The sequence below is a fragment of the Salvelinus namaycush genome, chromosome 37, assembly GCF_016432855.1.
Source record: "Salvelinus namaycush isolate Seneca chromosome 37, SaNama_1.0, whole genome shotgun sequence".
In the NCBI taxonomy this organism is placed as follows: domain Eukaryota; kingdom Metazoa; phylum Chordata; class Actinopteri; order Salmoniformes; family Salmonidae; genus Salvelinus; species Salvelinus namaycush.
In genome coordinates this window covers 13,011,304-13,030,805 of record NC_052343.1, presented here as the reverse complement: position 1 = coordinate 13,030,805, position 19,502 = coordinate 13,011,304, and positions in this window count along the sequence as shown.

The window sequence follows — 19,502 nt, the reverse complement described above, 5'->3', positions numbered from 1 at the left end:
GACCTGACCAAAATATTAAAGAAAACATAGATAACTAAGGTCAGGGCGTGACAATTTAACTTATAATTCACTGTATCACAATTCCAGTGGGTCAGAAGTTTACATACACTAAGTTGACTGTGCCTTTAAACAGTTTGGAAAATTCCAGAAAATTATGTCATGGCTTTAGAAGCTTCTGATAGGCTAATTGACATCATTTGAGTCAATTGGAGGTGTACCTGTGGATGTATTTCAAGGCCTACCTTCAAACTCAGTGCCTCTTTGCTTGACATCATGGGAAAATCAAAAGAAATCAGCCAAGAAATTGTAGACCTCCACAAGTCTGGTTCATCCTTGGGAGCAATTTCCAAATGCCTGAAGGTACCATGTTGATCTGTACAAACAATAGTACACGAGCATAAACACCATGGGACCACGCAGCCGTCATACCGCTCAGGAGGAGATGTGTTCTGTCTCCTGGAGATGAACGTACTTTGGTGCGAAAAGTGAAAATCAATCCCAGAACAACAGCAAAGGACCTTGTGAAGATGCTGGAGGAAACAGGTACAAAAGTATCTATATCCACAGTAAAACGAGTCCTATATCGACATAACCTGAAAGGCCGTTTTGCAAGGATGAAGCCACTGCTCCAAAACTGCCATAAAAAAGCCATACTACGGTTTGCAACTGTACATGGGGACAAAGATCGTACTTTTTGGAGAAATTTCCTCTGGTCTGATGAAACAAAAATAGAACTGTTTGGCCACAATGACCATTGTTATGTTTGGAGGAAAAAGGGGGATGCTTGCAAGCTGAAGAACACCATCCCAACCGTGAAGCACGGGGGTGGCAGCATCATGTTGTGGGGGTGCTTTGCTGCAGGAGGAACTGGTGCACTTCCCAATATAGATGGCATCATGAGGGAGGAACTTTATGTGAATATATTGAAGCAACATCTCAAGACATCAGTCAGGAAGTTAAAGCTTGGTCGTAAATGGATCTTCTAAATGGACAATGACCCCAAGCATACTTCCAAAGTTGTGGCAAAATGGCTTAAGTGTAACGATTGTCTACTTCGTCCTCCTCCTCAGACGAGGAGAGGCGAGACGGATCAGATGACCAATATGCAGCGTGGTAGTTAGACATAATGATTTATTAAACAAGACGAAGACGAAACGAAATACACTTGATAAACTACAAAACAAATAAACGATGTAGACAGACCTGAACTAACGAACTTACATATAACGTGAAGAACGCACGAACAGGAAACAGACTACATACATGAACGAACAAACAATCAAACCGAAACAGTCCCGTGTGGCGCGACAAACACAGACAGAGGAGACAACCACCCACAACAATCAATGTGAAAACACCTACCTTAATATGGCTCTCAATCAGAGGAAATGAAAACCACCTGCCTCTAATTGAGAGCCATATCAGGTCACCCTTTAACCAACATAGAAACACATAACATAGACTACCCACCCAAACTCACGCCCTGACCGTCAAACACATACAAAATAACAGAAAACCGGTCAGGAACGTGACATTAAGGACAACAAAGTCAAGGTATTGGAGTGACCATCACAAAGCCCTGACCTCAATCCTATAGAAAATTTGTGGGCAGAACTGAAAAACTGTGTGCGAGCAAGGAGGCCTACAAACCTGACTCAGTTACACCAGCTCTGTCAGGAGGAATGGGCCAAAATTCACCCAACTTATTGTGGGAAGCTTGTGGAAGGCTACCCGAAACATTTGACCCAAGTTAAACAATTTAAAGGCAATGCTACCAAATACTAATTGAGTGTATGTAAACTTCTGACCCACTGGGAATGTGGTGAAAGAATCAAATCTGAAATAAATCATTCTCTCTACTATTATTCTGACATTTCACATTCTTAAAATGAAGTGGTGATCCTAACTGACCTAAGACAGGGAATTTTTACGAGGACCAATTGTCAGGAATTGTGAAAAACGGAGTTTAAATCTATTTGGCTAAGGTGTATGTAAACTTCCGACTTCAACTGTACATGTTTCAAGCAGACCACTACAGTCCCTGTGCCCAAGAACACCAAGGTAACCTCTCTAAATGACTATCACCCCGTAGCACTCACATCTGTACCCATGAAATGCTTTAAAAGGCTGGTCATGGCTGACATCAACACCATCATCCAAGACCCACTCCAATTCGCATACCACCCCAACAGATCCACAGATGATGCAATCTCTATCCATACTGTCCTTTCCCACACGGACTAAATGAACACCTATGCGAGATTGCTGTTCATTGACTACAGCTCAGCATTCAACACCATAGTACTCTCCAAGCTCATCACTAAGCTAAAGACCCTGGGACTGAACACCTCTCTCTGCAACTGGATCCTAGACTTCCTGATGGGACGCCCCCAGGTGGGGAGGGTAGGCAACAACACCCCCCTCAGTGCGGCGTGCTTAGTCCCCTCCTGTACTCTCTGTTCACCCATGACTGTATGGCCGCGCATGACTCCAATACCATCATTAAGGTTGCCGATGACATGATGGTAGTAATCAAATAAAATGTTATTGGTCACATACACATGGTTAGCAGATGTTAATGCGAGTGTAGCGAAATGCTTGTAGGCCCGATCACTGATGACGACGAGACAGTCTATAGGGAGGAGGTCAGAGACCTGGCAGTGTGGTGCCAGGACAACAACCTCTACCTCAACGTCAGCAAGACATAGTGGATACTTGTGGACTAGAGGAAACGGAGGGCTGAGCACGCCCCCAATCACATCGACTGGGCTGGGTGGAGCGGGTCGAGAACTTCATGTTCCTCGGTGTCCACATCACTAAGGATCTATCATGGTCCAAACACACCAACACAGTTGGGAAGAGGGCATGACAACGCTTCTTCCCCCTCAGGAGGCTGAAAAGATTTGTCATGGGATCTTAGATCCTCAAAAAGTTATACAGCTGCACCATTGAGAGCATCTTGACTGGCTGCATGGTATGGCAACTGCTTGGCTTCCAACCGCAAGGCGCTACAGAGGGTAGTGTGTACGGCCCAACACATTACTGGGGCCGAGCTCCCTGCCATCCAGGACCTCTATACCAGGCAATGTCAGATGAAGGCCCTAAAAATTGTCAAAGACTCCAGCCACCCAAGTCATAGACTGTTCTCTTTGCTACCACACAGCAAGCAGTACCGTTGCACCAAGTCTGGAGCCAACAGGACCCTGAACAGCTTCTACCCACAAGCCATAAGGCTGCTAAATAGTTAGTTAAATAGCTACCCGGACTTTGTTCATTGACCCCTTTTTGTACTCATTACATACGCTGCTGCTACTGTTTACTATCTGTCACTTTATTCCTAGTTATATGTACATATTTACCGCAATTACCTAGTACCCCTGCACATTGACTTGGTACTGGTACCCCTTGCATATAGCAAAGTTATTGTTACTCATTGTGTATACAGTTTATTATTACTTTAATTATTACGTGTTTTACTATTCTATTATTTCTCAATTTTCTTTCTCTTTGCATTGTTGAGAAGGGCCCGTCAGTAAACATTTCACTGTTAGTCCACACCTGTTGTTTACAAAGCATGTGACAAATAACATTTGATTTGATTTGACATGTGCTGACGTGGAAATTATCACGGGATACCATCATATCTGGCAATGAAACAAAGCCATTCATGATTCCTAATAACTAATGATATTAATAGGGATCATTGTGCAGGCGTCTGTTATTTTTGTTGACGTGCACATGTTCCCTTTACTGTTTATGGGATTAAAGTTCATGTAGAGCAGAAATGGCTAACCTCCACATCACACAGACAGAATGAAAAGCCAATTACAATGCCACAGACTGCAAGCTCATTCACTATTGTATTTAAAAATTGGTAGATCTCATCTGCACCATCTCCAAGTTTGCTCTTTAGGGATTAGTAGTCCGAGACAAAATTTAGTTAAAGTGGTGCGTGCCTCATGCTTCGGTCTCCAAAGCATATTTTTAGACCAGGGTCAAACACTCACCGTGCAGAAGAGAAAATGAAATGAGCTAGGAGACTGTAGCTAAATGATGTTCACTTTATAGCGGTGCCAATATTTTAAAGAATACTTGAGCACTCTGCATTATGGGCCTGTTCATTAGTAGAGCCAAGCAGAGCCACAAGAGACAGCAGCTGAGGCCTCGCTGTGGGATTAAAAGCTGATAGGTCTATTTGGAGTTCCATGCGTCGATCCACAGAATAGTATTAGGATGACCTTTGACATCATATGAAATTCCATACACCACAGTTACTGTGTGTGTGTGTGTGTGTGTGTGTGTGTGTATGTGAGTGTTTGTTTACTTGGTTGGTTGGTTGGTTGGTTGGTTGGTTGGTTGGTTGGTTGGTTGGTTGGTTGGTTGGTTGGTTGGTTGGTTGGTTGGTTGGTTGGTTTGGTCTGTTATAGACTTTAAACTCAAATCTCAAATTTAAATGGTGGTCAAACTATTATAACAGACGAAAGACATTTTCACAAATTCCCAGTATCCCAGAATCTATTATCCGCATCAACCAAGCAACATAACCAACACATGATTCTGTTTTGCAAAAACATTTAACAAATTCATCACAACAATGTTTTACTAATTACATGTTTGTCTGAGATTAGCATTTACATGTAATTAATTTATTGAGTCTTGCTTTGGAGAAGGGAGTGTGCTTTGTTTTTGTTTTCCTCTTGTTTTCATTATATAAAAACATTTAAGGATGGATCAGAGCCACCCAAAACAAATAATCCCAATGTAATCTTCTTGGTTACAAAACGAAGTGCTGGCTGCTAACCAAGCAGAGCCTGTTAGCAGGCCTTTGACCAGCTGGCTGTGACAGCCGCTACAAAAAGAAAAACCCTCAAGAAAGAGCTCATCCTTCATTTCAGGCTCCTTCCTACGCAGAGAAAAACATAAAGATTATTCATATTATACAGATTATGATCCTTTATGGTATCATTCTGATGAAACACAACATTATCTTTCTGTTATTCTGTACATGTTTTGTTTTTGGCTAGAAATATATATCTACATTAATCAACAATGTTGATATAAAGATTTTGACAATGATGCAAATCATTCCTCGTCATGTTTTCTCAGATTTCGTTCAGGTCTGATATATGTGAAATGGAGTATGTGACACTAATGTAGTCCACTAGATTGTTTTGTTGTACTACTTTAATTCAGATTAAAGTAAGTGAACTCCATTCGGTGGTAAAGGTGAACCTGGTTAATTATAGAGAACCGGCTCCATCTCCCTTTGTTCATTTTAGACATTCTCCCCCCAGTGGCCAAACGTAATTAAAGTCCTTTGGGCTTTGCCAAGAGTGCCACTGTCCTCCCAAATCACTAATGGATGGCACACCAGTTTCAGATACAGAGAAATAAAAGGCTCCTCACGATCATTACAGCAAATGTACCATACTGGTCATTAAAATGAATTAAGTGACTATCAGCTACATTATGTCGGCAAAGCAACCAATGCCAACTAATGCACCTCAGTGAACACCACTGTAGCAGAATGTCATTTGGAGAGCGTGGGACTCCTGTGCAATCAATACATAATGTATCTCTAATATTTTATTTTTTTACATCAATCCAGGCAGGCAGGTCACCCGTGATACAAGTCAGTATTCTGCTGTCCAACCATGTCCGAGGATGTCAGGAGATGACCTGGAAACCGGCCACTAGGGGCAACAGTGAGCAATGTCACCTTCAAGCATCTGCCTCTAATTCCAAAAGTTGCATGTTTGAATCTAGTGATAGAAAGTAGTTTTCTATATTTTTGTTTTAAGCCTATCCCAAACCTTAACCCTTACCTTAACCATTCAGAGTTAATGTCTAACCTTAAACATTACCTTAAAAATGTAGAGTTGATGCATAAACTTAACCTTAAACACTTTGACATTTTCCCTTGTGAGGCAGTTTCTCCAAATTAACATGGCCATGTGTTGAGTGTTGTTAAACGCAATAACCTTCTGCACCTGCCTCAGTTTCAGACACACTTTTCCTCTCGCTCCTCATCAAGAACATACCGGCTGGCAGGTGCTCCATGTTATGCTCCATAGAGAGGAACCGCAAGGCTGCCCTGCTCCAATCAGAGAACACCAGGTAAACTGATGAGGATTAATTAAAATGGAACTGAGGTTGAGCACAAATCTACCATTTACTAGTGGGAGCCAAGGCCCAACATCAAGACCATCTGGCTTCTTTCTGAGAAACAGTCACAGTGTTAGATTAAAACAAAACCCAGAGTAGTTTGCCCGAATCCCATTGATGGGGAGTTGGATTGACTTGTAAAGCTCACAGGCCATTGTCAGGTTGGCCACACTTGAATATGGTGGCAAAATCCCTGTGCTAGACAGAATTCTTCTTGAACATAAATCTCTTGTATAACCTACAGGGAATGCTCAATTTCAGTTTAGAATCAAACATACCAATATGTTTTTGTACCAATTAAAATATAAAAGAATGTTTTGTGAGGATTATTGTGGCAAATCCAGGAATGATTGCATGCATGTGTATGCACACTTTGAGGCATGGGCTCTCCAACTGAACCCTGAAGGGGATGAATTTAGTCTGTGATTGCCCTATAGTTTTTTATTTATATATATTTATTTATTTTCTATACAGCTGGTGTCTTGCCTAAGTCAAAAGATTTGCCTGACCAGAGTGCACATTTGCCCATCATTCCAAAATATTGGCCTACCCGGCGCGATAGTAATGTACTGTCCTGGATCATTTCCAGAACTCAATCAGTCTAGTGGATAAAATCACAAATCCTGTCAGAATGCTGAGAGCTCGGGGATTTCGCCACCATATTCGCCCATCTATGGTAGCCTACTATGAACTCGTTCTTACACACTTGGTCGTTGCACTATGTCCCTTATGGACAAGTGTTTCATTCATGTAGTTGACTGGTTCGTTGATGTACACCAATAGGCTACTTTCCTCCAGTTCGCTTGAGGTAATTATGATATTTTTCTGTGGGATACGATTGCGACTCGAGCAAGAGCATCACTACCACACAGAAGAGCACGAGCAGGAGCAAGAAGGCGGGCTTTCGATAGCGTCAGAAGATAATAAAGTAGTCGACCTAAATTATTTTCCGTAGCGTAATTATCCTACTACTCCCAGAGGGTGGTGCAGTAGTCAGAATAAATTAATGAAGGAGGACAAAGTAAATTGTGTAAGGTCTCAAGGCATATGTTTTAAAGTCTTGTAAAACATGATAAATCAACCAGCAACCGAACGAAAAGCTTAGGCGAGAAGGAACCCGAACGTTTGGAGTTGTGCGTAAAATATGGAAATGTTTTACTATCAACGTTTCATTGAAGTCATTAGCTGGTGAGTTTTCGTTCATTGTATACAATTTTCAGTGTACATTTTAAATTGTGTAACCCAAACCCTAACTGATTTTGCAATTGTGTTTTTATATCAGACAATTCATAGGCTACTGATTTACCAATCTGCATTGTAGGCTACTTGTCAATAATATGAACTAAGCACCTGTGGGCAGCAATATTTTGTACATATTGTGAATTACATCATACTTGTTTGTTTCTGGAAACTCAAGCAGGACAGTCGTCCAGGAGCGGACTTGTGTTGTCGCCCTTTGGCGTCGATTGATTTATGGGTCAGCCTAATTCAGACCCCATGTAATAGTTTTTATGGTCAACGTGGGCTTCTGGACAGAGACCAGCTCAAACGAGTTCTTGACATGGCTTTCGACTTTAATCCCACAATAAGTGCCAAAATGGTGACTGTGATTTCCATTATATTCCTTTGACTCAAAATTTGAACAGGTCCACAACCTAATATGGAAGGAACAAAAACACAAACGTAATATTAATAAATATACAAAAATACAGTACCTGGGTTGGCTAGGCTATATTGTCAAAGAAGCAAAGGCTAGACTACTTGATTTATCTTCCAATGAATGCTACATTTTTCCGGTCGTGACAATTTTTTACATTTTTTTTAAAAATCAAGCCTGATTGAGCCTGGTAAATGTTCTTATCATCTTGAATACGTTGGATGAGCCAATCATATAAATATCCATTAAAACGTATAATTAGATAACTAGACGTTTATGATAGATTTTCAACTTCATAATTGATTTTCATCTGCAGCCTGATAAACTAAAATTAACATTTCAATTATAATTCATCAAGGGAGAGAGAAAGATACAATAATGTTATCCAGCTTGTAGATTTTTTTTGTACGTTTTTTCCCCAGCCAGAGAGAAGGCGCAAATCACAGAAGAAGGAGAATATCACAACAATGAAGTGCGACTGGCAAAGCAGAGTGCCAAAGAGCACCTTTTGGTGACTGGCCAAATAGGCACTTTAATCAGGAGGTGCTTTATGCACAGGAAGTATTTCACTATCCTTGTTAGGGGAATGATTTACCCTGACTTTTAATTATCAACCTGACCTGATCTGGGTCAAGCAAGAAAGTATTTTTCATCAGTGCCTTCTTTGTTTTGCTTGGTCGTCATTACCGGAGTTTAAATGGACTTGTTTTTAATTTAAAAGTTATGTGAGGCAGGGCTGCTTATACAGTCCCAACAATCCAGGAATGAGAATATATTTTGACGGGTTGCTCAGCTGCAGCTTTTAGCTTCATCTGCAGTCCTTAATAGCAGGCTTAGTTAAAAGCATTGGGGCAAGGTCACGCGGTAACGGAGTCACAATCCCACTATAAAAACGGCCATATCTTTTTAATATGTGTCATGGAGCCATATGGGAGTCATTAAATGCATACAATTAAGATGTATTATTTAGTTTCTGGGCAAGTGTGACTCCACACTAATCAATTTTTTTGCATTAAAGATATATTTGAACAATTACTTGTTAATATTGCACTAACTAGTACGGCACTAAATATATATATATATAACTAAATTTAATGAATGGGAAACATAGAAATAACACACATAGAACAGATCTACCGCTTCTTAGACTTGCTTTCATTGTGAATGATAGATCTATAACCTGCACTTCTATGTGAATTTGTGTCTTTTACTTTCGGTTTTGTATACCAGCTTCAAACAGCTGAAAATACAATATTTTTGGTTACTGAAAAGATATCTCACAGAGGTTTAGATGGTACAGTAATTCTCTATACATTGCTTGCTTTCTCACATAAACTAAAATAAGGCAAACTATTAGAATTTTAGCAACCAGGAAATGGCAGAACGATTTCTGCATATTGCACCTTTAAGATCTGGCCCCAATTCTAAAAAAATATATGCACATTTTTATAGTGGGAGTGTGACCCCTCTACCGCATGGCCTTGCCCTTTGAACCTGGAAGAATGCGCCACAGATCCTTGCACACTTTCATCCATTCTGCTCCAATTTGACTCTTACAGTCCAGGGGATTAACATCAAGGCAATTCCACTGTAAAATAATGGTGGTGAGACGATATTTCACTTTAATAGTATGCCAAACAAAAAACATTGATTTCAAGGTTAAACAAACCATACTACTCAATGCACAAGGACTACTTTTATCAATTTCCACAAAACATTTTACAAAAATACATTTACTCGAAGAACAGTGCAGATGTAAAGTTTGGTAACGGAATGACAGTGAAATCTCCATCAGTGTTTTGTGTTACCACGTTGTCCAAAAACGACTCTGAATTAAGATTCAAAGATGTTTGCAGAAATATTGGGGTGTCAGCTATGATATACTATATCTACAAAAGTATGTAGATACCCCGCAAAATTTGTGGATTCGGCTATTTCAGCCATACCCGTTGCTGACAGGTGTATATAATAGAGCACACAGCCATACAATCTCCATATACAAACATTGGCAGTAGAATGGCCTTACTGAAGAGCTCAGTGACTTTCAACGCGGCACCGTCATAGGATGTCACCTTCGAAACAAGTCAGTTTGTCAAATTCCTGACCTGCTAGAGCTACTCCGGTCTACTGTAAGTGCATGTTTTGGGAAGTGGAAACGTCTAGGAGCAACAACGGCTCAGCCGCAAAGTGGTAGGCCACACAAGCTCTAGGAACGGGACCGCCGAGTGCTGAAGTGCGTAGCGTGTAAAAATCGCCTGTCCTCGGTTGCAAAACCCACAACCGATTTCATAACTGCCTCTGGAAGCAAAGTTAGCACAATAACTGTTTGTCAGGAGCTTCATGAAATGTGTTTCTATGGGCGAGCAGCCACACACAAGCCTAAGATCACCATGCGCAATGCCAAGCATTGCCTGGAGTGGTGTAAAGCTCGCCGCCATTGGAATCTGGAGCAGTGGAAACGCGTTCTCTCATCTGTCAATCCGACGGACGAATCTGGGTTTGGCGGATGCCAGGAGAACTCTACCTGTCCCAATGCATAGTTCTAACTGGTGGAGTTGAAATAATGGTCTGGGGCTGTTTTTCATGTTTCGGGCTAGGCTCCTTAGTTCTAGTGAAGCTAAATCTTAACGCTACAGCATACAATGACATTCTAGATGATTCTGTGCTTCCAACTTTGTAGCAACAGTTTGGGGAAGGCCCTTTCCTGTTTCAGCATCACAATGCCACCGTGCACAAAGCGCGGTCCGTATAGAAATGGTTTGTCGAGATCGGTGTGGAAGAACTTGACTGGCCTGCACAGAGCCCTGACATCAACCCCATCGAACACCATTGGGATGAATTGGAACACCGACTGTGAGCCAGGCCTAATCGGCCAACATCAGTGCCCGAACTCATTAATGCTCTTGTGGCTGAATGGAAGCAAGTCCCTGAAGCAGTGTTCCAACATCTAGTGGAAAGCCTTCCCAGAAGAGTGGAGGCTGTTATAACAGCAAAGGGGGGACCAACTCCATATTAATGCCCATGATTTTGGAATGAGATGTTTTTTATTTATTTTAATTTTATTTAACCTTTATTTAACCAGGTAGGCAAATTGAGAACACGTTCTCATTTACAATTGCGACCTGGCCAAGATAAAGCAAAGCAGTTCGACACATACAACAACACATAGTTACACATGGAGTAAAACAAACATATAGTCAATAATACAGTGAAAAAAAATAAGTCTATATACAATGTGAGCAAGTGAGGTGAGATAAGGGAGGTGAAGGCAAACAAATATATGTATAAATAAATAAAAATATAAAAGGCCATGGAGGCGAAGTGAGTACAACACAGCAAGTAAAATAAAAACTAAAAAAAAAAACTAAAAAAACACTGGAATGGTTGGTTTGCAGTGGAAGAAAGTGCAAAGTAGAGACAGAAATAATGGGGTGCAAAGGAGCAAAATAAATTAATAAATAAATACAGTAGGTAAAGAGGTAGTTGTTTGGGCTAAATTGTAGATGGGTTATGTACAGGTGCAGTAATCTATGAGCTGCTCTGACAGCTGGTGCTTAAAGCTAGTGAGGGAGATAGGTGTTTCCAGTTTCAGAGATTTTTGTAGTTCGTTCCAGTCATTGGCAGCAGAGAACTGGAAGGAGAGGCGTCCAAAGGAAGAATTGGTTTTGGGGGTGACTAGAGAGATATACCTGCTGGAGCGCGTGCTACAGGTAGGTGCTGCTATGGTGACCAGCGAGCTGAGATAAGGGGGGACTTTACCTAGCAGGGTCTTGTAGATGACCTGGAACCAGTGGGTTTGGCGACGAGTATGAAGCGAGGGCCAGCCAACGAGAGTGTACAGGTCGCAGTGGTGGGTAGTATATGGGGCTTTGGTGACAAAACGGATGGCACTGTGATAGACTGCATCCAATTTATTGAGTAGGGTTTTGGAGGCTATTTTGTAAATGACATCACCGAAGTCGAGGATTGGTAGGATGGTCAGTTTTACAAGGGTATGTTTGGCAGCATGAGTAAAGGATGCTTTGTTGCGGAATAGGAAGCCAATTCTAGATTTGACTTTGGATTGGAGATGTTTGATGTGAGTCTGGAAGGAGAGTTTACAGTCTAACCAGACACCTAGGTATTTGTAGTTGTCCACATATTCTAAGTCAGAGCCGTCCAAAGTAGTGATGTTGGACAGGCGGGCAGGAGCAGGCAGCGATCGGTTGAAGAGCATGCATTTGGTTTTACTTGTATTTAAGAGCAGTTGGAGGCCACGGAAGGAGAGTTGTATGGCATTGAAGCTCGCCTGGAGGGTTGTTAACACAGTGTCAAAAGAAGGGCCAGAAGTATACAGAATAGTGTCGTCTGCGTAGAGGTGGATCAGAGAATCACCAGCAGCAAGAGCGACATCATTGATGTAAACAGAGAAGAGAGTCGGTCCAAGAATTGAACCCTGTGGCACCCCCATAGAGACTGCCAGAGGCCCGGACAACAGACCCTCCGATTTGACACACTGAACTCGATCAGAGAAGTAGTTGGTGAACCAGGCGAGGCAATCATTAGAGAAACCAAGGCTGTCGAGTCTGCCAATGAGGATGTGGTGATTGACAGAGTCAAAGGCCTTGGCCAGGTCAATGAATACGGCTGCACAGTATTGTTTCCTATCGATGGCGGTTACGATATCGTTTATGACCTTGAGCGTGGCTGAGGTGCACCCATGACCAGCTCTGAAACCAGATTGCATAGCGGAGAAGGTGTGGTGGGATTCGAAATGGTCGGTAATCTGTTTGTTGACTTGGCTTTCGAAGACCTTAGAAAGGCAGGGTAGGATAGATATAGGTCTGTAGCAGTTAGGGTCAAGGGTGTCCCCCCCTTTGAAGAGGGGGATAACCGCAGCTGCTTTCCAATCTTTGGGGATCTCAGACGACACGAAAGAGAGGTTGAAGAGGCTAGTAATAGGGGTGGCAACAATTTCAGCAGATAGTTTTAGAAAGAAAGGGTCCAGATTATCTAGCCCGGCTGATTTGTAAGGGTCCAGATTTTGCAGCTCATTTAGAACATCAGCTGACTGTATTTGGGAGAAAGAGAAATGGGGAAGGCTTGGGCGAGTAGCAGAGGGGAGGGCAGTGCTGTTGTCCGGGGTAGGGGTAGCCAGGTGGAAAGCATGGCCAGCCGTAGAAAAATGCTTATTGAAATTCTCAATTATAGTGGATTTGTCGGTGGTGACAGTGTTTCCTATCTTCAGAGCGGTTGGAAGCTGGGAGGAGGTGTTCTTATTCTCCATGGACTTTACGGTGTCCCAGAACTTTTTTGAATTTATGTTGCAGGAAGCAAATTTCTGCTTGAAAAAGCTAGCCTTGGCTGTTCTAACTGCCTGTGTATATTGGTTTCTGGCTTCCCTGAAAAGTTGCATATCACGGGGGCTGTTCGATGCTAATGCAGAACGCCATAGGATGTTTTTCTGTTGGTTAAGGGCAGTCAGGTCAGGAGAGAACCAAGGGCTATATCTGTTCCTGGTTCTAAATTTCTTGAATGGGGCATGCTTATTCAAGATGGTGAGGAAGGCATTTTTAAAAAATGACCAGGCATCCTCTACTGACGGGATGAGATCAATATCCTTCCAGGATACCCCGGCCAGGTCGATTAGAAAGGCCTGCTCGCTGAAGTGTTTCAGGGAGCGTTTGACAGTGATGAGTGGAGGTCGTTTGACCGCTGACCCATTACGGATGCAGGCAATGAGGCAGTGATCGCTGAGATCTTGGTTGAAAACAGCAGAGGTGTATTTGGAGGGCAAGTTTGTTAGGATGATATCTATGAGGGTACCCGTGTTTACGGAATTGGGGTGGTACCTGGTAGGTTCATTGATAATTTGTGTGAGATTGAGGGCATCAAGCTTAGATTGTAGGGTGGCTGGGGTGTTGAGCATGTTCAAATTTAGGTCGCCTAGCAGCACGAGCTCTGAAGATAGATGGGGGGCAATCAGTTCACATATAGTGTCCAGAGCACAGCTGGGGGCAGAGGGTGGTCTATAGCAGGCGGCAACGGTGAGAGACTTGTTTTTAGAGAGGTGGATTTTTAAAAGTAGAAGTTCAAATTGTTTGGGAACAGACCTGGATAGTATAACAGAACTCTGCAGGCAGTCTTTGCAGTAGATTGCAACACCGCCCCCTTTGGCCGTTCTATCTTGTCTGAAAATCTTGTAATTGGGGATGAAAATGTCTGAATTTTTGGTGGTCTTTCTAAGCCAGGATTCAGACACGGCTAAAACATCCGGGTTGGCAGAGTGTGCTAAAGCAGTGAACAAAACAAACTTAGGGAGGAGGCTTCTAATGTTAACATGCATGAAGCCAAGGCTATTACGGTTACAGAAGTCATCAAAAGAGAGCGCCTGGGGAATAGGAGTGGAGCCAGGTACTGCAGGGCCTGGATTCACCTCTACATCACCAGAGGAACAGAGGAGGAGTAGGATAAGGGTACGGCTAAAAGCTATGAGAATTGGTCGCCTAGAGCTACTAGAGCAGAGAGTAAAAGGAGGTTTCTGGGGGCGATAAAATAGTTTAAAGGAATAATGTACAGACAAAGGTATGGTAGGATGTGAATACAGTGGAGGTAAACCTAGGTATTGAGTGATGATGAGAGAGATATTGTCTCTAGAAACATCATTGAAACCAGGTGATGTCATCGCATATGTGGGTGGTGGAACTGAGAGGTTGGATATGGTATAGAGAGCAGGGCTAGAATCTCTACAGTGAAATAAGCCAATAAACACTAACCAGAACAGCAATGGACAAGGCATATTTACATTAAGGAGAGGCATGCTAATCGAGTGATCAATAAGGGTCCAGTGAGTAGAGGTTGGTTGGGGTCGTGGCGATCCAGACAGCTGGCCGGGTATATGGCTATCGGTAGCAGCATAGGATGGAGGTCTGTTTGTAGATACCTCGTGCGTTTCCGTCGGTAGGTTAGTGGGGTTCCGTGTAGTGGGGTTCCGTGTGGTAGAGGGGATCAATCCAAATTGGCAAAATAGATATAGTGACCCAAGGAAAAAATAAAATAAATAAATAATAATAATAATAATAGTTGTCCGATATACTTGTTCAAATAGCAGCCGATAAGACAGCTAACGATTAGCGGGCCTCAGATGAGCGTTCAGGTAACGTCGGGACGGAGGTGCCAGTTGGATAAATCCCTCGGGCAGATAACGTCGGCAGTCAGTCGCGGCAGTCAGTCGTGAAGGCCCGGTGGGGTTCCGTATCTGCAGCAGCAACAAAAGAAACGGGTCCGGATGGTGATGGAACTCCTCAGCTGGCTAGCTCCAGAATGATTTGAGTTTGCTCCGGGGTCGACGTAAGCCAATAGTCACACGGTTTGCAGCTAGCTAGCTGCGAAATCAAGGTGCAAGTGTCCAGAGCCTGCGGCTGGAATCCGGGGAAACTGAGAGAAAAAGAGTCCCGGAATGCTCCGGTCCGAGTCGCGTTGCACAAAAGTGCCGGTAGATTATCGAGCTAAAGGAATAGCTGATGACCACTAAACGTGGGCAGCTGAAACACCAACGCTAGCCAGCAAACCGGCTAATTTCGGGGCAGCTACAGATTAGCTTCTGGCTAGCTATCGGAGTAGCTTCTGGTTAGCTTTCAGGCTAGCTTCTGAATTAGCCCCTGGCTAGCTTCCACGATGGATTTTCAGATTGAGGTAAATAATACTTTTTGTAATTGGTGAAGCGGGTTGCAGGAAAGCTTTTGCAGGAAAGCTTTTGTAGTTGAGTTCTTGGATAATAAAATAGATAAAAGATATGCGAAGAAAGGTGTAAATATATATATATACAGGACACGACAATACGGAACAGAAAAAGACGTCTGAACTGCTAAGCCACCTTGGACGAAAGTAGTGTTGTTTGACGAGCAGGTGTCCACATACTTTTGGTCATGTAGTGTATGACACCTTGAGTTTGAAAAATAATAATATATATTTTGGATGTTGAAGTACAGTGAAGTGGGATTAACATATGGTAACAGAATGATGGTAAGAGAATGACAACATGGGTCCTTGATCTGTACTGTAGACAGGTTAGCTGACATCACAAAAACAATGCAAACGCTTTACTGGGGCAGAAGGCAGTGTGTTGTTGTGATTCTGGATGGCCAGATAGCTAGCAGCAATGATAAGAAGCTGCCATGTGGGGAGTCGTTTCAGCTAGTTTTATGTTGTTCTTGATACCATGTCTTGTTTAGAGGTGTTTTGACTAATTTCCTGTCAATGCTAATATGGCAAAAATGTGCTAGCTAGCTAATCAACAACTGTAACGATGTATTTAAAGGACAAGTTCTCATTCTGCAAATGTATTTGTTTTCAATAAACATTGGAGATGAAATATATACTAAACAAAAATATAAACACAACATGCAACAATTTCAAACAATTTAAGGATATCAGTCAATTGAAATAAATATATTAGGCCCTAATCTAACATGACTGGGAATACAGATATGCATCTGTTGGTCACAGATACCTTAAAAAAAAGATAGGGGTGTGGATCAGTGTCACACCCTGGCCTTTGTTATATTGATTTTCTTTATTAGTTTAGTTAGGTCAGGGTGTGACATGGGGGATGTTAGTGTGTTTTGTCTAGTTTAGGGTGTGTGTATTGTTTAGGGGGTTTTGTAGTATATATGGGGTTGTGTTCAGTGTAGGTGTTTAGGAAAGTCTATGGTTGCCTGATTTGGTTCTCAATCAGAGACAGCTGTTTATTGTTGTCTCTGATTAGGAGCCATATTTAAGGCAGCCATAGGCTTTAGGTGTTTGTGGGTAATTGTCTATGTTTAACGTTTGTAGCTTGTGTATGCACTAACGTTTGTAGCTTCACGGTCGTTTGTTGTTTTGTTTTGTAAAAGTGTTCGTTTTCGTGTTTCGTCATCTCTATTAAAAGAAGATGTACTCATATCCCGCTGCGCCTTGGTCCGCTTATTATGACGATCGTGACAATCAGAAAACCAGTCAGTATCTGGTGTGACCACCATTTGCCTCATGCAGAGCGACATCTCCTTCACATAGAGTTGATCAGGCTGTTGATTGTGGCCTGTTGTTCCACTCCTCTTCAATGGCTGTGCGAAGTTGCTGGCTATTGGCGGAAACTGGAACACGCTGTTGTACATGTCAATCCAGAGCATCCCACACATGCTCAATGGGTGACATGTCTGCTGAGTATGCAGGCCATGGAAGAACTGGGACATTTTCAGCTTCCAGGAATTGTGTAGAGATCCTTGCGACAGGGGACGGTGCATTATCATGCTGAAACATGAGGTGATGGCTGCGGATGAATGACATGACTATTGGCCTCAGGGTTGAAATTGCCATTGATAAAATGCAATCGTTTTTGTTGTCCATAGCTTATGCCTGTCCATATCATAACCCCACTGCCACCATTGGGCACTCTGCTCACAACGTTGACATCAGAAAACTGCTCGCCCACACGACGCCATACGTCTGCGGTTGTGAGGCTGGTTGGACGTACTGCCAAATTCTCAAAAATGATGTTGGAGGCGGCTTTTGGTAGAGAAATGAACATTAAATTCCCTGGCAACAGCTCTGATGAACATTCCTGCAGTCAGCAAGCCATTTGCATGGGTCTCTCAAAACCTGAGACATCTGTGACATTGTGTTGTGTGACAAAACTGCACATTTTAGTGACCTTTTATTGTCCCCAGCACAAGGTGCACCTGTGCTGTAGACAATGCTGTTTAATTAGCTTCTTGATTTGCCACACCTGTCAGGTGGATGGATTATCTTGGCAAAGGAGAAACTCTCACTAACAGGGATGTAAACAAATTTGTGCACAACATTTCAGAGAAATAAGCTTTTTGTACGTATGAAACATTTCTGGGATCTTTTATTTCAAATGAAATTTTACTTGTCACATGTGCCCTGAATACAACAGGTGTAGACCTTACAGTGAAATGCTTACTTACAGGCCAACAATGCCATTCAAGAAATACAGTTAATAAAATATTTACTAAATAAAAAATCTAATCAATCAAAAAGTAACATAAGAAATGTACATAACAATAACGAGGCTATATACAGGGAGTACAAAGTCAATGTGCGTGGGATACAGTTTAGTCCAGGTAATTTGTAAAGTGACTGCATAGATAATAAACAGTGAGTAGCAACAGTGTATAAACAATGTCAACTCATGAAACATGGGACCAACACTTTACACGTTGCGTTGATATTTTTCAGTGTAGTTTACATGCTGTCAACAATCTAAGCCAACCCCCGTCTGTTTTGCCCCATAGTTGTGCACGCACCAATTTTGATGCTAAACAACCAACCATTCTATACAGAATTGCATAATTATGGATGATGTATACAGATTAGGTACACAAAGGTAGAACATTTTTGTTATTCTACACACTGGATATTATTTGAATGAGCTCCGCCGCCAAACATGCTGTTCAATGACTACAGCTCAGCATTCAACACCATAGTGCCCACGAAGCTCATCACTAAGCTAAGGACCCTGGGACTAAACACCTCCCTCAGCAACTGGATCCTAGACTTCCTGACAGGCCACCCACAGGTGGCAAGGGTAGGCAACAACACGTCTGCCACGCTGATCCTCAACACTGGGGCCCCCCAGGGGTGTGTACTTAGACCCCTCCTGTACTGCCTGTTCACCCACAACTGTGTGGCCAAACACGACTCCAACACCATCATTACATTTGCTGACAACACAACAGTAGTAGGCCTGATCAGCGACAACAATGAGACAGCCTATAGGGAGGAGGTCAGAGAACTGGCAGTGTGGTGCCAGGACAACAACCTCTCCCTCAATGTGAGAAAGACAAAGGAGCTGATCGTGGACTACAGGAAAAGGCGGGCCGAACAGGCCCCCATTAACATCGATGGGGCCGTAGTGGAGCGGGTCGAGAGTTTCAAGTTCCTTGGTGTCCACATCACCAACGAACTATCATGGTTCAAAACACACCAAGACAGTTGTGAAGAGGGCACAACAACACATCTTCCCCATCAGGAGACTGAAAAGATTTGGCATGGGCCCCCACATCCTCAAAAGGTTCTACAGCTGCACCATTGAGAGCATCCTGACCGGTTGCATCACCTCCTGTTATGGCAACTGCTCAGCATCTGACCGTAAAGCACTACAGAGGGTAGTGCATACGGCCCAGTACATCACTGGGGCCAAGCCTCCTGCCATCCAGGACCTATATAATAGGCGGTGTCAGAGGAAAGCCCAAACAATTGTCAGAAACTCCAGTCATCCAAGTCATAAACTATTTTCTCTGCTACGGCAAGCGGTACCGGAGCGCAAAGTCTAGGAACAAAAAGCTCCTTAACAGCTTCTACCCCCAAGCCACAAAACAGCTGAACAATTAATCAAATGGCCACTGGACTATTTACATTGACACCCCCCCACCCTCCATTTGTTTTGTACACAGCTGCTACTTGCTGTTAATTATCTATGCATAGTCACTTCACCCCTACCTACATGTACAAATTACCTCGACTAACCTCTACCCCCGCACATTGACTCAGTACCGGTACCCCCTGTAATGTGGCCTCGTTATTGTTATTGTATTGTTACTTTTTATATTTTTTTTTACTTAAGTTTATTTGGTTATTATTTTCTTAACTCTTCTTGAACTGCGCTGTTGGTTAAGAGAACCTGATTGAAGGTTAGACG